General features: G+C 44.2%; 1 protein-coding gene and 1 pseudogene across 1 annotated transcript in view; one reads left to right on the top strand and one right to left on the bottom strand.

The window, feature by feature from the left end:
* LOC135696934 (uncharacterized) overlaps window positions 1-17374 on the bottom strand; it is a 318502-nt gene that overhangs the window by 224214 nt on the left and 76914 nt on the right. The window lies entirely within an intron of this gene.
* Window positions 8074-8665, top strand: LOC135696906 (large ribosomal subunit protein eL20-like; annotated as a pseudogene).

The raw sequence follows: 17374 nt of genomic DNA, 5'->3' as shown, positions 1-17374 counted from the left end.
TAATAAAATATGACTCGCGATATTATTGCACTTAACTGAATTGCGTTTTATTTGTAACTGATCGATAGCAAAAACAAAGAGATAGAATAGGGTTACCAACTCTGTGACTTCACACTATATGCCCTGTGGGAACAAGGAGGTTCAACACTCCTCCTCGATGTTCAGGGTTGGCCGGCTGCTTCACTCCGAAGGCCCAGCATTTCGGAAAACTTCCGAACCTTGACAGCTCCCAACGGTTTTGTCATTATGTCCGCGACCATGCTGTCCGTTTCGCGATACTTCAGGATAATCTCCCCTGTTGATGAAAGCTCTTTGGTGAAGTGATACTTAGTATCTATTTGCTTGAAACGACGGTTCTGCTTCTCCAGAGTAGCGAAATCCAAACAGCTTTTGTTGTCTTCCCAAACGATTTATGGACTATGTTGTTCCTCGTTGAGCTCCTTCAACAGCCTACGTAGCCACACAGCTTCTTGTCCAGCCTCTGCCAACGCCACATATTCGGCTTCCATCGTTGAAGTAGACACGCATGATTGCTTGCGCCTTCCCCAGCTCACAGCTGCACCGCCACGAAGAAAGACGAATCCGCTGTTCGACTTCCGATCAGCAGTGCCACTTGCCCAATCGGCGTTGCAGAAACCCTCCAGCTTCAGGTTGCCAGCATCGAAGTACAATCTGTAGTCCACCGTTCCGCACAAGTACCTTACAATCCGCTTGAGTTCATTCCAATCCGCTTGCAAGGGGCTGTTGATCTTTCGGCTCAATATTGACACTGATGCTGCTATATCAGGCCTGGTATTGGTGGAAATATACAGCAGCGATCCGATCAAACGATGATACTCGACGTTGTTCGCCAAGCTCTTCGACTCCAATCTGCTCTTGTAGTAGCCAGTATCCATCGGAATAGTCGACCGTTTCACCTCCTCCAAATCGTAGACCTTGGCAATCTTCCGGATGAAAGATGCTTGGTTGATTGAGTAAACTCCATCCGCTCCTCGTTTCACACTGATCCCAAGAAAATGACGGATTACCCCCAAGGAAGTGATGTTGAACTTCTTCCGTAACTGCTCCTCAACCTTGCGGATATCCTCCTGCAGACGACAAACGACGATCATGTCGTCCACGTATAAGAGCAGGTACATTCGCTCTCCGTTCCTCAGATCCTTGATGAACAAGCAGGCATCCGAGGCAGACTGTTGGAACCCAATGCTAATGAGGAAATCCTTTATAGTATGGTTCCAAGCCCGAGCGGCCTGCTTCAGGCCATAGATGCTCCGGTTTAGCTTGCAGACCCAGTCCTTCTTTCCGGGAACTTCGAAACCGGGTGGCTGAGCCATGAAAATCTCCTCCTTCAACTGGCCGTAGAGGTAAGCACACTTAACATCAATATGCCTCACCTCCATCTTCTTGCTGCTCGCCATAGCCAGTAGTACCCGGAATGTTTGTTGCATCGCAACCGGCGCGAACACTTCCTCGAAGTCACGCCCGAATCGCTGAGAATAGCCTTGCGCTACAGCCTTGAAGCGCACAACTTGACCATCCGAATCCTCCTTCTTCTTAAACAACCATCGACTACCAACGGGTTCGCGCCCCGCAGGAAGCTTCACCAACGCCCAGGTATCATTTTCTTCCAGGGAACGCATCTCCTCCTTCATCGCTGTCAGCCATTTCTTCTTGTTAACGGAAGCCATCGCTTGCTCGTACGTCGTCGGTTCTTCACTGCAGTAGGTAGCTAGGCTAACCTCACCTACTGCATAGTCGTTCAGCCGCTGCGGAAGAACACCCCGCGTGCTTCGTTGCGATCGGCGCAGGCCACTAGCTTCTCCTCCTGTGGCTTCACCGTCCGTATCTCCCGCTCATCTGATCCGGAATAGAAAGATTCATCGCCGTCTTCGTTATCTTCTTCATCCTCATCCGGGACCACTTCCGGAATCAAATCCTCTTCGGTTCGGCCGATCACGACTTCAACATCCTTTGAGCCGCAATCTCCTTCTGAACGGATCTCCGGTCCCAGTTCCAGAAAGTGAGCGTCTCTGCTAATATTCACCCGTCGAGTCTCCAAATCGAGGAACCGATACGCCTTGGCTTGGCTACAGTAGCCAATGAAAATCATCTTCTTGGCCTTGCTCTCCAGCTTTCCCCTCTTCTCGCTTGGGATGTGGACATAGGTCTCGCATCCGAAAACTTTCAGATCCCGCATCACTGGCTTACGTCCGAACCAGCGTTCGAACGGCGTCCGGTCGACGGAACGGGATGGCAGCCGATTCTGGAGAAACGTCGCTGTCGACACTGCCTCACCCCAGAATTCCTTCAGAAGGTTGGCATCGATAAGCATACACAATGCCATTTCTTGGAGGTAACGATTTCTTCGTTCGGCTACCCCATTCTGCTGAGGGGAGTATGGGGTAGTGTACTCAGCTTTAATGCCTTCCTCAGCGAAAAAACTTCAGAGCTCGTTGTTTACGAACTCGCCACCGTTATCTGACTTTATCACCTTCGGTTTGCGGTCGAATTGGTTCTTAACCATATTCACAAATTCCTTGATCTTCCCAGGCACATCAGACTTATTTGCCAGAAGATAGACCGTAGCATATCGACTATAGTCGTCGATTAATGTGAGGAAGTATTTGTTTCCTCCTGGGGTGACGTGCTTGAACGGACCGCACACGTCCGAATGCACTAGCTCGAGTATTTCCGTTGCACGCCTCTGCGCTACCTTCGGGAACGACTGCCGGTGCAGCTTGCCTTCAAGGCAACACTCGCACACCAGCTTTATCCCGCAATCAACCACCTTCATCTGGGTGCCGAGCTCCTTTTTGTTGATCAGGTCCACCACGTCGTAGTCCCTGTGGCCAAAACGACGATGCCACGTATGCTGGCAGAAATCGGTATGCCGAGCAGTAGCAGCAACCATAGACCTCGCAGAACATCTCAACAAATACATCCCGTCGCACAGGTCGGCGACGGCCACCGTATGGCCCTTGGTATTTCGGATTCGACATCCATGTGAATCGAACACAACAGAAATATTCTTAGCTACTAGCTTACTTACTGACAACAGGCTACCTTCCAGCTCTGGAACGAACAGGACATCTTGTACCTTCACCTCTTGATCCTTTCCGTTGCCGTTCACGCACAGCAGCATCCCGTTGCCGACGCCTGCAGCAACTGTCTTCTTCCCGTTCGCAACATCGACATGCACGTCTTCCACCAGCTCCGAGAAAAATCTCCTGTCGCCTGTCATATGCTGCGACGCGCCACTATCGACGAACCAGTAGCTCTTCAAACCGTTTGCAAAACAGCACTTAACCTCCTCGGCATCGGTGGTTCGACCTGCACTCGCCCAGAATAGTAGGGGTGCACCGGAATCCTGTGCTTGCTTCGCCTTTGGTCCATTGGAACTCCTGCTGCTTCCTGATGCTTGCTGCTTATGGTTATCCGGCTCGCCTTTCAGTGAAGCCAGATACTTCCGGCAGTTCTTGCGATAATGGCCGGGCTTATTACAATGGAAGCAAACCTTTTCCGCAGACTTCGATTTCGCCATCGTCTTCAGTGCCTTGCTGTCATCGGAGCTGCGACCACGATCCATCCGCTTCTGGTATTCGTCTCGAAGTTTTGACTTCACCAGCTCCATCGTAATATCCTCGTCGGGGCGACTCTCGAGCGCAGTCACGCATGGCCACTTTCATCTCCTGCTCGAGCTCCAAACCAGCCGCCTGCAACCGATCAAAAAGCTCCTCGACGTCCAGCAGGTGCAATTCCATATCGCCTCCTTCGTGCAAATTCTTGTTGCATAACTTTTTGAGCAACGAAATCCGTGACGTCACAGTAGCCTTTTCGTGGTGCGTTTTCAACGCATTCCACATCGCACGCGCACTCGTTGCATTTTTGAGCAACCCTAGCTGATTGTCTTCGATGGTGAGACCGATGGTAGCTTTGGCCCTTTTATCCTCCTTCGTCCACTGCGCAGTGACGGGCTCGGGCTTGGCCTCGTCAATGACATGCCACAACTCCTCACGAGTAAGCAGCATCTCCATCCGGAACTTCCAAACGTTCCAATTCGTGTTGGAAAGTCACGGGAACGAAAACTTCGCAGCGTCCGCCATCTTCCTCCACCTCGAGAAAAAAAAAATCCTCGTGCGCGCGACTGACCGAAAAACTTAAAACGCGTAAAACTCGGAACTTCGCGATTGTCCGCACGAAAAAACTGGGCCCATAACCTGTCGGAGGTTTGGGCAGTGGAATCCGCGTGATTCAAGTGTGGAATTCGCTTAATTAACTGAATTGCGTTTTATTTGTAACTGATCGATAGCAAAAACAAAGAGATAGAATAGGGTTACCAACTCTGTGACTTCGCACTATATGCCCTGTGGGAACAAGGCGGTTCAACAGACAGTTCATGGGGGGAAGGAGGAGATTGGCAAATGCCAATGGCCCATACAAATGTTTGAAAATGTATATAGGTGAATGTCCACGCAAGGCGACGGGTCTAAAACCGTTCAAAACATGACCACTTGGTATATGGACAGCCTCTACCTAGGCGTATTTGGAAGTAAGGAATTAGTAATTCGATTCAAATTACACATACAAATCATACATTCTCTGCACCTTGTATTTCATCTCCCAAGGCAGTGATAACACAGTCCAACAAAGCAGCGTGACAATGCACCGGATTGTTCGCAATGGACCCGGAGCTTAAATCCAGGCACACAAAAAAAAACCCTTTTGTTAGAAAGCAAGCAACCGAGAGAACTTTCGCACTGCTTGTTCCCGCATTGTTCCATTGAAAACAGCTGCTGCTGGCATTCCCGGTGCCAGAGCTAGCTCCCCCCGGCCGGACAAATCGTCTGGGCGAAATGTACTCAGGTACCTATTCTACCTAGACCTCCCCCCGGCAAAAAGCATTAAGCGTTCGCAAAAACCACGCAATTCAACTGGTCCTCTTTTCCACTTCAACCGACCTCGTCCCGCGCTCCCGCTGAGTAATTTATTTAGTCGAGGACGAACCGTGACACAAAGAGATTCCACCCCACTCGTCAAGCCCAATTTCCATCCCGGGCGGGGGCGTGTTGGGGTAATCCCTAGCAACAGCGGCAAAACTGTGTAGGAGGAACACCCACACCTGCTACCGGTGGCAGCAGCAGTCCCAGAATGGTTCTCACCCAGGTTGTACCGGTGAAGAAGAACGTCGACGGGTTTTTAATAATTTACCTCGGTCGCATTTTCTGCACTCTGCCAGCCACTTCTGGGTCTCCAATTTACAAAAATATAAAAAAAAACCCGAGGATCACGTGATGCGAATCGCTGCCGCTCCTTGTAGTAGGCGACGGCTCGGTTGTTATGGGCGACACCATCATCATCGTCAGCATCGCCAGCCACAGACCGGCAGATGCAAGCGCAGTAAGCGTGGAGTCGTTGTTTTCCACTCTCGTTTTGCGAACCATAAATTGTATGCTCGGTAAGCCCGGGGATGAATGGGTGGTTTGTTTCTTTTTTTTTTTGTTTTACATTGAATGTCAGATGTAAATGATTTTTTCAATTAGTGTATTTCAGAAAGTAGTTGGTACTTTTCCTGCTGTGGTAAGCTACCAAGTGCCTCTGAGGACGAGTGTTGGCGGCAAACTATTTAGTCCTGAAGAATTTTGAGCGATTTAAGTTAATGAATACATTCACTACCGTTCACCTTCCGAATGAAAATGAAAATCAACATCAGCATCAATCTGATGATTACATCAATATAAAAAATAAACATGCACTAATGATGTAGCTGTAAAATTTTTTGCTGTTGCCTTTTTTTTTTTGTTTTGTTAAACTACGGTGAAAATGATATTCAATCAAATGGCAATTTGTTGGGTTCTTCTTCACTACGACCAATAATGTGACCTATTATGGTGAAGTTTGCTATTGGCGTCTTGCAGTGAAACTTTTCCAAGCTTTCGCCACCTACATTTCGAAGTGAGAACTACTAGAAGGAGGATAGTTTCCAAATTTTCAAAGTAAAACAGACGATTTTTGGGGCAAATCGGTCCATAAAGAAAAACTAATAATTTCCCGTGGACACTTTTGCTTTAATCGTGTAAGAAAACGTGTTTGTAAACTAATTGTTATTATTTCGGTATGGATCGGAGATGTTTTCATGGAAAATAATGCATAACAAGTTTGCACCCACAGCGAGAGGTTACCTCCTGCGCAGCTGCATTTTTCGGAAAATTGTGAATATGTGCGATTTCCACTAAGATGAAAGTGGAAATTAAGCGAATTTACTTAGGAAAGGTTGTATCATGCTGGTGGTAATATAGAATTGGTTGTATAGGACGCCAATATTCAATGAATGTTCATTTTGGCCTTTTCTCAGCAAACATATTGATACTCACATTTACTCAACACGCACCATTCTATAAAATGGTACTAGATGGTTTTCAAAGTGATAACAAGATGACAAATCATCTTTATTTTGAGTAATTGAGCAATTTACTTCTGTTTACATCATATTTACGATGCAGCATTGATGGAGTCGCGAAATGAAATGAATATATCTTATGAAAGTTCAACTGGAAAAGTCAAAGATGCACATCAGTCTGATCTTAAAAACGTTTTCTTCTTCAATTCGAATGTCATATTGAAAGCTAATTTTCACGAATTTTATATGCAGTCTGTCAACATTATCATCATCATGCAGTGGCGACATCTGCGTTGAGCTTTTACGGCAATCTTCCAATTGGCTAATCAAAGCAAAGCAAAAACTGGTCATGCGACACCTAGTTTTAAGATCCACAATTACAAAAATGATGATGTACTAAAAAAAAAATGTCATGCAATTTGACAGATATCAAAACGTCATTACCATTTTCACCAACTCGCCATCTGTGGGTCAATCGCCACTTTGATTCTTCAATAGATTTTTCCATATTGTGACTATGGCATGACCAACCACTCCCGGGTAACTAGATCAGTAGCATAAGACCCCTGTCGCAGGGCCGGCATGTTACTGGGTATTCGGAGGGGCTACGCGGACAAAGTATGAAAACACAGGAACATTCACATTTTCTAAAACATGTATTGCCCTTTTCTGTGGTGTGTTGGTGTGGGTTTTCCATATATGTGGCGTGTGTGCGAGGGTTTAAAATTGGCACTTGTAATGTTCTGATTTTGATGGATGTTTCTCGTTCAGTGTACATCTGCTATAAAATAATAATGTATTGATTACAACCAGGGCTCTACATTTTCGAAGCTCTAAAATGAACTCGAGTTTTGTTTCTCTCAAACAAACGTGTTCAACGCTTCATTTCTATAACGTCTATAACGTCTATAACGTCAGCAAGAAATGATAATGAAAAACAGGGTTGCTTCCACTCAGTTGCTATAAAAAAATGATTTTTCTGAATTTTGAAATCATTCGATGTTTTAATGATATTTTGTACTTGTTAGGGGCTGTCCATAAACTACGTAGACAGTTTAGGGGGGGGGGGGGTTGACAATTATCCATGGCCCATACAAATTTAAAAAAAAATTGTATGGACAATTGTCTACGCAGGGGGAGGGGGGGTCAAGAATCCCAAAAAAAACTGTCTACGTAGTTTATTAACAGCCCCTTAGATACAAGAAGAGGATCAAAGGCAAGTGTTTGACTCATAAAACCCGTCAATTTTGCTACCACAGAGTTACAATAAGCGATTTTATGATTCGTGAGCGTTCACTCAGAGTGAGCGCTCGCGAGTCGTAAAATCGCTAATTGTGACTATCTGAAAGCAAATTTGACAGGTTTCATAAGTCAAACACTTGCATTTCAACCTCTTCTTCAGGGGGTAAGTAACTCTGCCACCTTGTGACTGTGCTGATTGTGTTTCTTGTGTGTTTCAGGGTGTTTCTGTGTCGAATGAGCTGTCAAAACGTCAAGCGGCAACATACAATGTTTACTGGCAACCATGACTTCCACATCGCTGAAAATGACAGATCCCCCTGCGATCGTCGTTGTTTATTGGCGTTGACGGTAACTCTGTATACAGGTATAGCTCTTTACTCCTATGGTAAAATCCTGTAAAATCTAATAAGCAAACGACAGTCTGTGCGTGATACATGGTGGAATTGATGCACATCTTCGCACCGGACCAGATCGTGGCCAAGTCCCGTTTCTGGTACTTCCTGCGGCAGCTGCGTAAGATCAAGAAGGCCACCGGTGAGATTGTCTCGGTCAAGCGTATCCTGGAGAAAACTCCGCTGCGCGTGAAGAACTTCGGCATCTGGCTGCGCTACGATTCCTGTCCCGTACCCACAACATGTACCGCGAGTATCGTGATCTGACCGTTGGCGGTGCAATAGCGATATGGCTTCGCGCCACCGTGCCCGTGCCCACTCCATTCAGGTGAGTTGCTTTTTGGTAGTATTGACCCGGAAAGAATCACTGATGCGAATGTTTTCCCAACAGATCATCAAGGTCGAATCGGTTGAGGCCTCCAAGACCCGTCGTGCTCACATCAAGCAGTTCCACGACTCGAAGATCCGCTTCCCGCTGGTGCAAAGATACCACCACAAGCGCTACAGGAAGCTGTTCTCTTTCCGCCGACCGGATACTTACTATCAGTAAACCAGGAGCCGCCGTTCATGTACTGTTAATTCCACTCTTTTTTAGGGAGTAAAAATGATGAAGATCCGTAAGAAACCATGTGAACATTCTTCGTGATTCGTTGAGAAAAAATAATCCGTGAGTGGAATAAAAGTGGATCCTAAGGAAGTTGGTTCAATGCTTCCCTTGAAAACAACTATTTTGTGAAGATGGATGAGTTTGAATTGGCGATTTCATGCCGCATTAAATTTAACAATGACGGACATTCGTAATTGAGTAATGCGGTGTGAACATTTCAAAAGGGCCGAATTGCTTTTGTAAACAATGGCTTTAGACGTTGATTACTCGCGAATGAAAGCTCACAGCTGGTAAACTTCGCCCCGTACTAAGTGTATAAGACTGGTAGTTCTCTACGGGCACGAGTCTCTCGAAACGGATTTCCCATACAACGGAATAGAGAAAGGGGTGATCGACAAATTTGATTGTAATTTATCATCATGAAATCTTCATCTTCGTCAGGTTCGGTAGCATTTGTCGACTCAAGCTTGAGGTTGGCAACCAACAGAGACGGGATTGTTGATGAACATTGAGTCTCGGTGAAATGAGTCGTTTCACCATTTTGCTGATGGTCGCTCTCGATCCCGATCGTGTTCTCTATACCGCCCATTTCAATTAGAGGAAGCTTCCTCGGAGGAGGTGAAGCTTCTAGGCAAGCGACATCTGACGAAAGGCGTTTGATGACTTCTGATGCCAGTGAATCATGCAGCTTAGCAACATGCCGCGTGAAACTAAAGATGTTCCAGTTCTCAGAGGCATCGGCGATGGCTGTTAGCTTTGTGGTCTGCCCGTCCAACGTGCACAATGGACATGTTATGTCAGCTCTGTCCTGAGCTTGAAACCGTGGCGATCGAAATTTTCAAGTTGGACATAAACTCCTGGAGGTTGACGCGATATTTCCTAAGAATAAATTAGTATTTAAAAAAAAAACAAAACGAAATTAAAACTTGTAATATGTAAAAAAAAAAGCTTTAAATAATGAAATATGAAGAATAAATATATTCTGAAAAAATCATACAAATGCAAGAAACGTTATACAATATAGTATAGTATTAAATACATAATTGAATGAGATTACTTAAGATTAAGACATACGGATTAGAAAATTGAGCCGAAATCTTGAGCCGAAGTCTGTCAAGCTCATCGGTAGCGAACTCATGTCTGAACTGTCCATGTGAACTTTTCCCGATTTTCATCACCGGACGGATAAACGTCTTGACCCCATGAGTTTGGATGATGTTCGCTAAGGCCATTAGACATAAAATCTCCCCCTCGAGGAATTTAAATTGATGCGGTCGGCCTGCAAACCGCCCATACACGCTTTCAAGCGAGGGACCACCAGCATGCGCTTTTGCGATTACATCCTCTGCCATCTCTCGCAGATCTTGTTCGACAAGCATTATCTCTTTCCTGGTCAATCTACCAAGCGACTGATTGCCTAGGTTAGACATGCTCAATATAATTTTTATATGAGTATGAATGCTTCCATACATTCCTTCCAGTTTTTGCCAGAAGTAATCCTGCAATTAAAATGCAGGTAAAAATGCTAAATAAAAACTTACCTCGTCCATGATGAACTGTAATAATATCGCGAAAATAAATTTACAAATTTTAAAAACAACCCAGGAAATAACCGCAGAATACAGATTAAAATATACGGTAAGTAGGGAAATAAGCTATATAAAAACCTACAGCAAAAAAATCGCTGATATCCCGGGTCACATAAATAAACCAAGCGTTCTAAATAATTTGGTTTGTTTACTCATTTGAGAGGTTCAGATCAATAAAAAGCAGATCATACTGTCAAAAATGAATGATAAAATCAGATCATGGATTGGTCTATTATAAACAACATATGATGTAAACATTCTTGGAAGTGGTGCCAGGATTGATGAAAAATTATGTGTTATGTGGAGACTGCCTGGGTGGCAAGGTGTTTGGAGTGTGTCGGAGTGTGTTTTGGTGGGTGTTAACACAAGGTGGCAGAGTGACTTACCCCCTGCTCTTCTTGTATCTCACAAGTACAAAATATCATTATAACATCTAATGATTCCAAAATTTAGAAAATCGTGTTTTTATAGCAAGTGAGTGGAAGCAAGCCTGATGAAAAAGAAGCACGCGTAGAAGGAAACGCTGGCTGTGGATCTTCTCGTCGTTGCTTTGCTCATCGCTTTCAATGTAAGCAACGCCGATTTTCTAGTTAAACGAAACCTCATTATGGCTTTCAATCCCCTTTCATGAACACCCTATCACCGCAGTTTCAATTTGTTTAAAATGCGTTATGTCCCGTTTTTGTTATTTTTTTTAGATAAATATGTGAATGGAAGATAAATTAAACATATTACGTGTAATCTTCAAGTGTTTTCACATGAGAAATGCTTTAAATATGTAATTTCATTTTCCGTAATATACGTCATGAAACCTCTGTTGATGTGTTTCATGAAAGAGAAAACTATCAAAGTCGAGCGCTCTTTCGCTCATCCGTTTCACCGAAGCTTGAAAAGAAGACCAATGGAGCGACGGGAGAAAGAGAGACAAGCAATTGAACATTTTTTTGTGCACGCCGACTGAGGTTCTAGAATGCTGCGAGTTTCGGAGACGAGCCAGCCAACGGCTGAAAGTCTCCTTAATAAAGATATAAAAAAAAAAAAAATAGAATGCTGCGAAGCTGTTCGACTTTAACAAAAAAAATAGAAAGCCAGCAGTCCCTTCGTCGCATCGATTTGGTCGATTGAAGCTGATATTGTGATATAACAGATGTCACTGCTGTTGTTTACGGTGATATCTATCGAAAACTACTCACAATCTATTTTACGATAATTGTGCACAGAGGACAGTGCAATTTGAGAGATTAAATTCGCTCTCACGAGCTCAATCTCTCAACATGCCATGTATTTTGATGACACTTAATTTGTGATTTCCCTTTAACAGATTACAAAGTAGAGTACCAGACACTACAAAACATGTCTGGTACCTCTATATATGCATTTAGATTCATATTTGAAGTCCCTCCTTTTTACATATTCTGCACAAAATATACTGGTGCACTCTGGGGACTGGTAGTAAAGCAGGTAAAACTGTAAGGGGAAAATCATTTTTATTTAATTGTAGCTTGTTTAACAATAATTTCCAGGAAAAGCTAAACGACAAAGTCCCTGACTAATTTATTTAGGTTGTCGTTCACTTTATTTACCTGAATATGCACCGAAAGTGAATTATTTCCACTTCTCTCAAATTCTATATGGAGATGTTTATCACTTCCTACCAGTGGAACAGCGCCATCTCTGTGGAAAATGGCCGGACGATTTGATTAATTACTTGAACGGAGGCAGTCCAACATCCAAAAACCCGAGCAAAAACCCCACTGGGTGAGGGGTGGGGGAGTTACACTAAATGCCACTGCACTTTAAAATACCGATTTTTTCAATGCCTGTTTGTTTCTGCTCAATCTTCCACTGGAAGATGGCCTCTCCAATATTTGCCAATCATTATCATTCTCCCTCTTTGTGCGAGATGTTGTAAAATCGTTTTTTTTTTCATTCAGTAACGTTCTTGTTCTTTGCAGCGGCAAAAACCCTCTCGCTCTTGGGTGTGCTTTAGGTTTAACAAAACGTGAATTTTCCCAACCAACAATAACTCACACAGACGAAAATCCACGGATTGTAACGAACTGGTTATAAGATGCACAAAAGTGTGCGTGAGACCGCACGCTACGTTTTGACGTAAGTCGACGTCTGTGATTTCTATATGGGGTACTCTTTGTGAAAACCTTAAATGGAACATGTAACGAAATTATGAAAGATTTTGAATGTTAATAACTCAGCTGCCCTTGGACCAATTCAATAATTTTATCACCAACCGATCAGAAATATGTCTACGCATCGATAGCAGTGCTTTCGTCTGATGATTTTCAAAAATAAACTATTGAAAAGTGGTAAATGTCAAGATCTATATAGGAATGTCCCTTGTAATCAGAGTTGCGACCTATCACAATCACGATCGCCAAACAGCTGATGGTAGTAACGCTTTGTACATTCCTATCAATGTGCTCGTCGAAGGTCTCTCCATGACCATCCATCACGTTGACGAAAGAAGTAAAAAGCAACTGGTGAATGTCGTCTTCTGTTGTGATCGGTCACCGATCTGGTCATTCCCGACAATCACGACACTCATCTGTGCTCGTTTTGAAGCAGTTGCTGCTTTACTTGCTTATTTGAGTGTGTTGGTGAGTGAACCCAACAGCTTCCGTTTCATGTTGCCTGCTTTGTTTGTAACTCACACAGTCGCGCCTGCCGAGACGAACTTGGAATGCGCAGGCATTGTTTTCATTTTCTTCTGTCGTTTCGCTTTTTCTCATGATCGTACTGCAGAATTCTTCACTGTTTTCGTTGTGCTTTTTATCATCAGCAGCGAGTGTAACGTTTAGCTTGTCAGGAACGATCATTACTGGTGATTGTTGTTTGCCATGGCTCTGCCTCTCACTGCGTGACAAAACCTTCTGTCAGCGATAGTCGGTTGATGCGTAGACGAGTGTCACGTGAGAGTCATGATATTTTGCATCACTGCTTGTAATTTTTAAGTAGTATAGTCTCATCGTCGCCCACTGGTCACCCACCATAGCCGGTCGAACTCCGGACGAAGCTAGAACAGCACTACCGTTCATACTGGCGACAACGCTCTGATGAGACAACGAAACCCTACCCCAAGCTCCTCCCCTGATCCTATCCTTCGAAAATGTAACCTTCTAACCTCGAGTAAGCCGCGAGTAATCGGCCCAACTCCTACTAGGCATAGAATTAAGTGAATTTTGTTACACACAGTGAACAATGAATTATCGGCTCCGTAAAGCTAACGCGATTGAGCCTTCCAAATAAACGAACTAGATAAAAAAAAAGTAGCATAGAGATTTCCAAGCGCAATCTCACGAACACTAAAATCCAACATCCATGTATAAAAATAAAGAAGAAGAAGAAGAAGAAGAAGAAGAAGAAGAAGAAGAAGAAGAAGAAGAAGAAGAAGAAGAAGAACCAAAATGGTATCGCGAAATCACAACTACTTAAAATGGTAAGGCGCGGTCTCACGCACACTTTTGTGCATCTGGAGAACTCTATTAGATAAAATTTGCTCTCTCTCTCTCACGCACACACACACACACACACACACACACACACACACACACACACACACACACACACACACACACACACACACACACACACACACACACACACACACACACACACACACACACACACACACACACACACACACACACACAGACACACACACACACACACACACAGACACACACACACACACACACAAACACACACACACACACAGACACACACACACACACACACACACACACACACACACACACACACACACACACACACACACACACACACACACACACACACACACGAGAACGTACGAACAACACATGTAATTTTTCTGTTTATGTATGTGGACACCGCAAGTGTACGAGTTATAAACGTCAGAAAGGCAGGGGTTGAAACGGTAGACGTTTCAGGGGCAACATGTCAGAAGGGTCTAACTGGAAACGTAAACAATGACTTGGATCATCGGTTTCTTACGAATTACAACAAACCCAATCAAACTAACTAAAACATCGGACAGAGCAATGTTTGTTCTAACGGGTGTTCAATAAAAATGAGAATGATTTCAGTGCCGTTCAGCGTTCTTGTGAGAGCATCGCGACTAAGTTGCGACGTACGGCTGACCAGGGTCCCTTCTTCAATGTTCATTGACGTTTTTTTGAAGAATAAACATTATTTTTTTTAATAAAAAAATACTGAATTCGTTGAAAATAAATTTTGTTTTTACTAGCTACCTATATGACTGAAAAAAATTTCATTTTTTATTGAACACCCGTTATGAGCGGGTATAGCCAGATTCCGTGGGTGTGTGGTCATTCAAGAGAAATCGACGTTCAAAGTCATTGTTTACGTTTCGAGTTCTACCCTTCTGACATGTTTCCCCTGATATGTGTGATTTCATTCTAATTCCTCAATTTGGTGTAAATTAAACCATTTCTGATCAGAAATGTTATCATTAGGACATTGTTGCTTGCTATTTCCAGAATTTACACAATCATAACATCAGCAGCTCTTATTATGAGAAAAACTTAAATACATACATTCGTGACGGTATTTGGCGGCAGTGTCATATGACATTTTAGTTTAGTACTGTAATTTGATAGCTTGTTTTGCAAGTGTCGGAAGCGAAGGCAGTCGATTATCACAGAAAACGTGTCGACTACGGTCAGAAAGGTAAATAGCAGGTTTATTTGAAAAATTTCCGTCTGTCAATATTAAGCGAAAATTCACCAAATGGAATATTTTATTCGGAAAAAGGGCCAATGAATCTGGATTTGCTCACATGCAAGTAATTAAAGTCGTTTCCCCTGTTCATATTTGCTCATGTGCTGCAGGTAGCTATAACTGAGAAAAGCAAATGAGGCACTTTTCAAGTTTCATACCGTTTGTGAAAAACTACATCTCCGAGCCATGCTGCACGTGTGCCGCGCCGGTTTTACTTTTAATTAAAAATATTTTATTCATCTTCAGTGTGCAGGAATTTTACGTTCAGACTCTTTCGTCTCGCCGTGAAAATTTTCTCACAGGCAAAGTTCCCCCGAAAAAAAAACAAGAGTAAAATTCCTTCCTCTGCCGACAAAGCCATTTCGCAAAAGACAGAATGTCATGTCTAGTCGTTTGCCGACGACGCCAAGGGAAGCCGCCTAGAAGACAGGTGCTAATTTCCGTTCGTGTGAGTGTCTCACAGGCAAGAGCGCTCACCCAGTCCAGGAGGAGACACTAAATGAGAGCATCAGTGCCAGACACTTTTCCTCGTTAATTGAAAAGTGTCGAATCCTGTCGGTTCTAATCGTGTTCCGCCGAGAGTGACAGAAAAGTTTAGTTTGTTGAAAATCTTTCCACAAACTTGCACTAAAGACACATCCGTGCAGTCTCCGCATGGCTGTCTTCTGAGCTGGAGATGAAACGAATCCAACCAGAAAGCTGAAGCGAACGGACGGAGTGGGAGGGATAGTGTTTCGAAATTGCGTTTGTCTTCCGGCAGTCGGACTAGATTATACAACTTTTCCGGAAGAGAAGCTTAGAGTCGTTGCCTGGATGAAAGTGAGGGCGAGGGTGAGGGTGAGGGTGAGTGGAATATTTCAGGAAAAAGGATGAATTATGTGCTGCTTTTCACGCTGAGATGACTGCTGAAACTGCTGTTCACAACTGAACTCCTCGGAGGAAGCTCTTGGCGTCGTCGCTGCTGGAGGGAAGTGCTCTGTAGAATGAAAGTGGTGAGATTTGAGGCAGCGTTAAAGTGAGCGAAACAATTGAATCTGGACTCCCAAGAGGAAGGAAGATTCGGTTTCAGGAAACACGATTTTTTTGTGATTTCTTCCCGTTGACATTGTTGGCGATCATGCATAAGAGGACTTGAAAGCTATTTCCAGCGTTCTCTTTGAGTCAGTCGGAGAGCTTTCCAAGTCCGACCAACTACCCGCCTTTCAGTTGTCAGACCTACAAGACAGAGTGTCGTTTTTAAGGACCGAATCCTCCGCTACCACCGTGGCTCACTTTCCATTCCGTGCCAAGGCGTCTCCCTGTTTCCAGATAGTCTGCCACGACCGGCAACCGACAGCCAGCATGTGCCAGAGCAAAACGGCGGAAAATATGCGATGTAATAAAAATCACATAAGCCATTAAGTATACCAAACATAAATTAGGACCCAGTTCCCCCCCGCCGGGCCCACCCTGCTCCACCGTCAAACCTTGCATCGCTGAGCCAGTGACATTTCACTGCGTTCGCCGTCGTCGGTCGGTTGGTCGTTTGTACACGCGAATGCGTACCTCCATAAGTACATGGCAGAGCTCGTAAAATTGAAAGAAAGTCATCATCCTGATCCTGATCCACGTGCCCGTCCGTGGCCGGGTGAAATGGCGACGAATAAATTTAATATCAAATTATTCCGAATCCAGTTTGTGTGTTGCTCTTCCTTTCTATAGGTAGGTAGGTTGGTTGGTTGGAAGGTAGGCAGGCAGTTCCGGCTGTCGATTGTCACCGCCCGGTCGGTCAAACGCAGTATCAGGGCCAAGTGGGTAGGTCAACTGGAAGACGACGAGGGCGAACGCCACAAGTGGAATTTTAATATCGGGGGTTCGCATTCGGGGACTGGGAAAAAAGGATAAACGACAACCGGAAAGGTAACAGCTTGTGGGTGGGTGGTTTCAGTTGAGACAAGCGAGGTACGAAATTGAAAAATAACCATTTTTTATCGCTTGGACGGAGGTCGTAGGCTGGGCCGAAAAGGGTGACCTTTTCCGTCTGTGCAGAAATGGATGATTTCTTTTTTATTTTTTGCTCTCCCGAGAGGACTGAAAGCACACGAAATACCCCATTTTGACAAGATTTATCGGATCTGCGGGAGTAGCATAACGATGTTTTGATTAGCTAGCGGCCACTAGAATTCTAGTTTAATCTTGTTCGGATATCTGGAATGGACTGCTGTGTGAGGAGCCGAGCAAAGCGGTCTCATAATATTATTAGTCCTGGGCTTCACGTGTGATAATTTGAATTCATGACTCTAAAAAAAAATTATGTCTTCAGTTTCTACAGAGCATCAGAATGCAACAGCTTGTATATCCAAGAAAAGAGTTATTCCCTCACATCAACCGTACCATGAGAGACTCGTAAATCTGCAAAAAGATCTGAGAT

This window comes from Ochlerotatus camptorhynchus, unplaced genomic scaffold, assembly GCF_037179485.1.
Source record: "Ochlerotatus camptorhynchus isolate MF236.1 unplaced genomic scaffold, CSIRO-AGI_Acam_v1.1 ptg000063l, whole genome shotgun sequence".
Lineage (NCBI taxonomy): Eukaryota > Metazoa > Arthropoda > Insecta > Diptera > Culicidae > Ochlerotatus > Ochlerotatus camptorhynchus.
The sequence above is the reverse complement of the archived record's forward strand: the minus strand, read 5'-3'. Positions and strand labels throughout refer to the sequence as shown.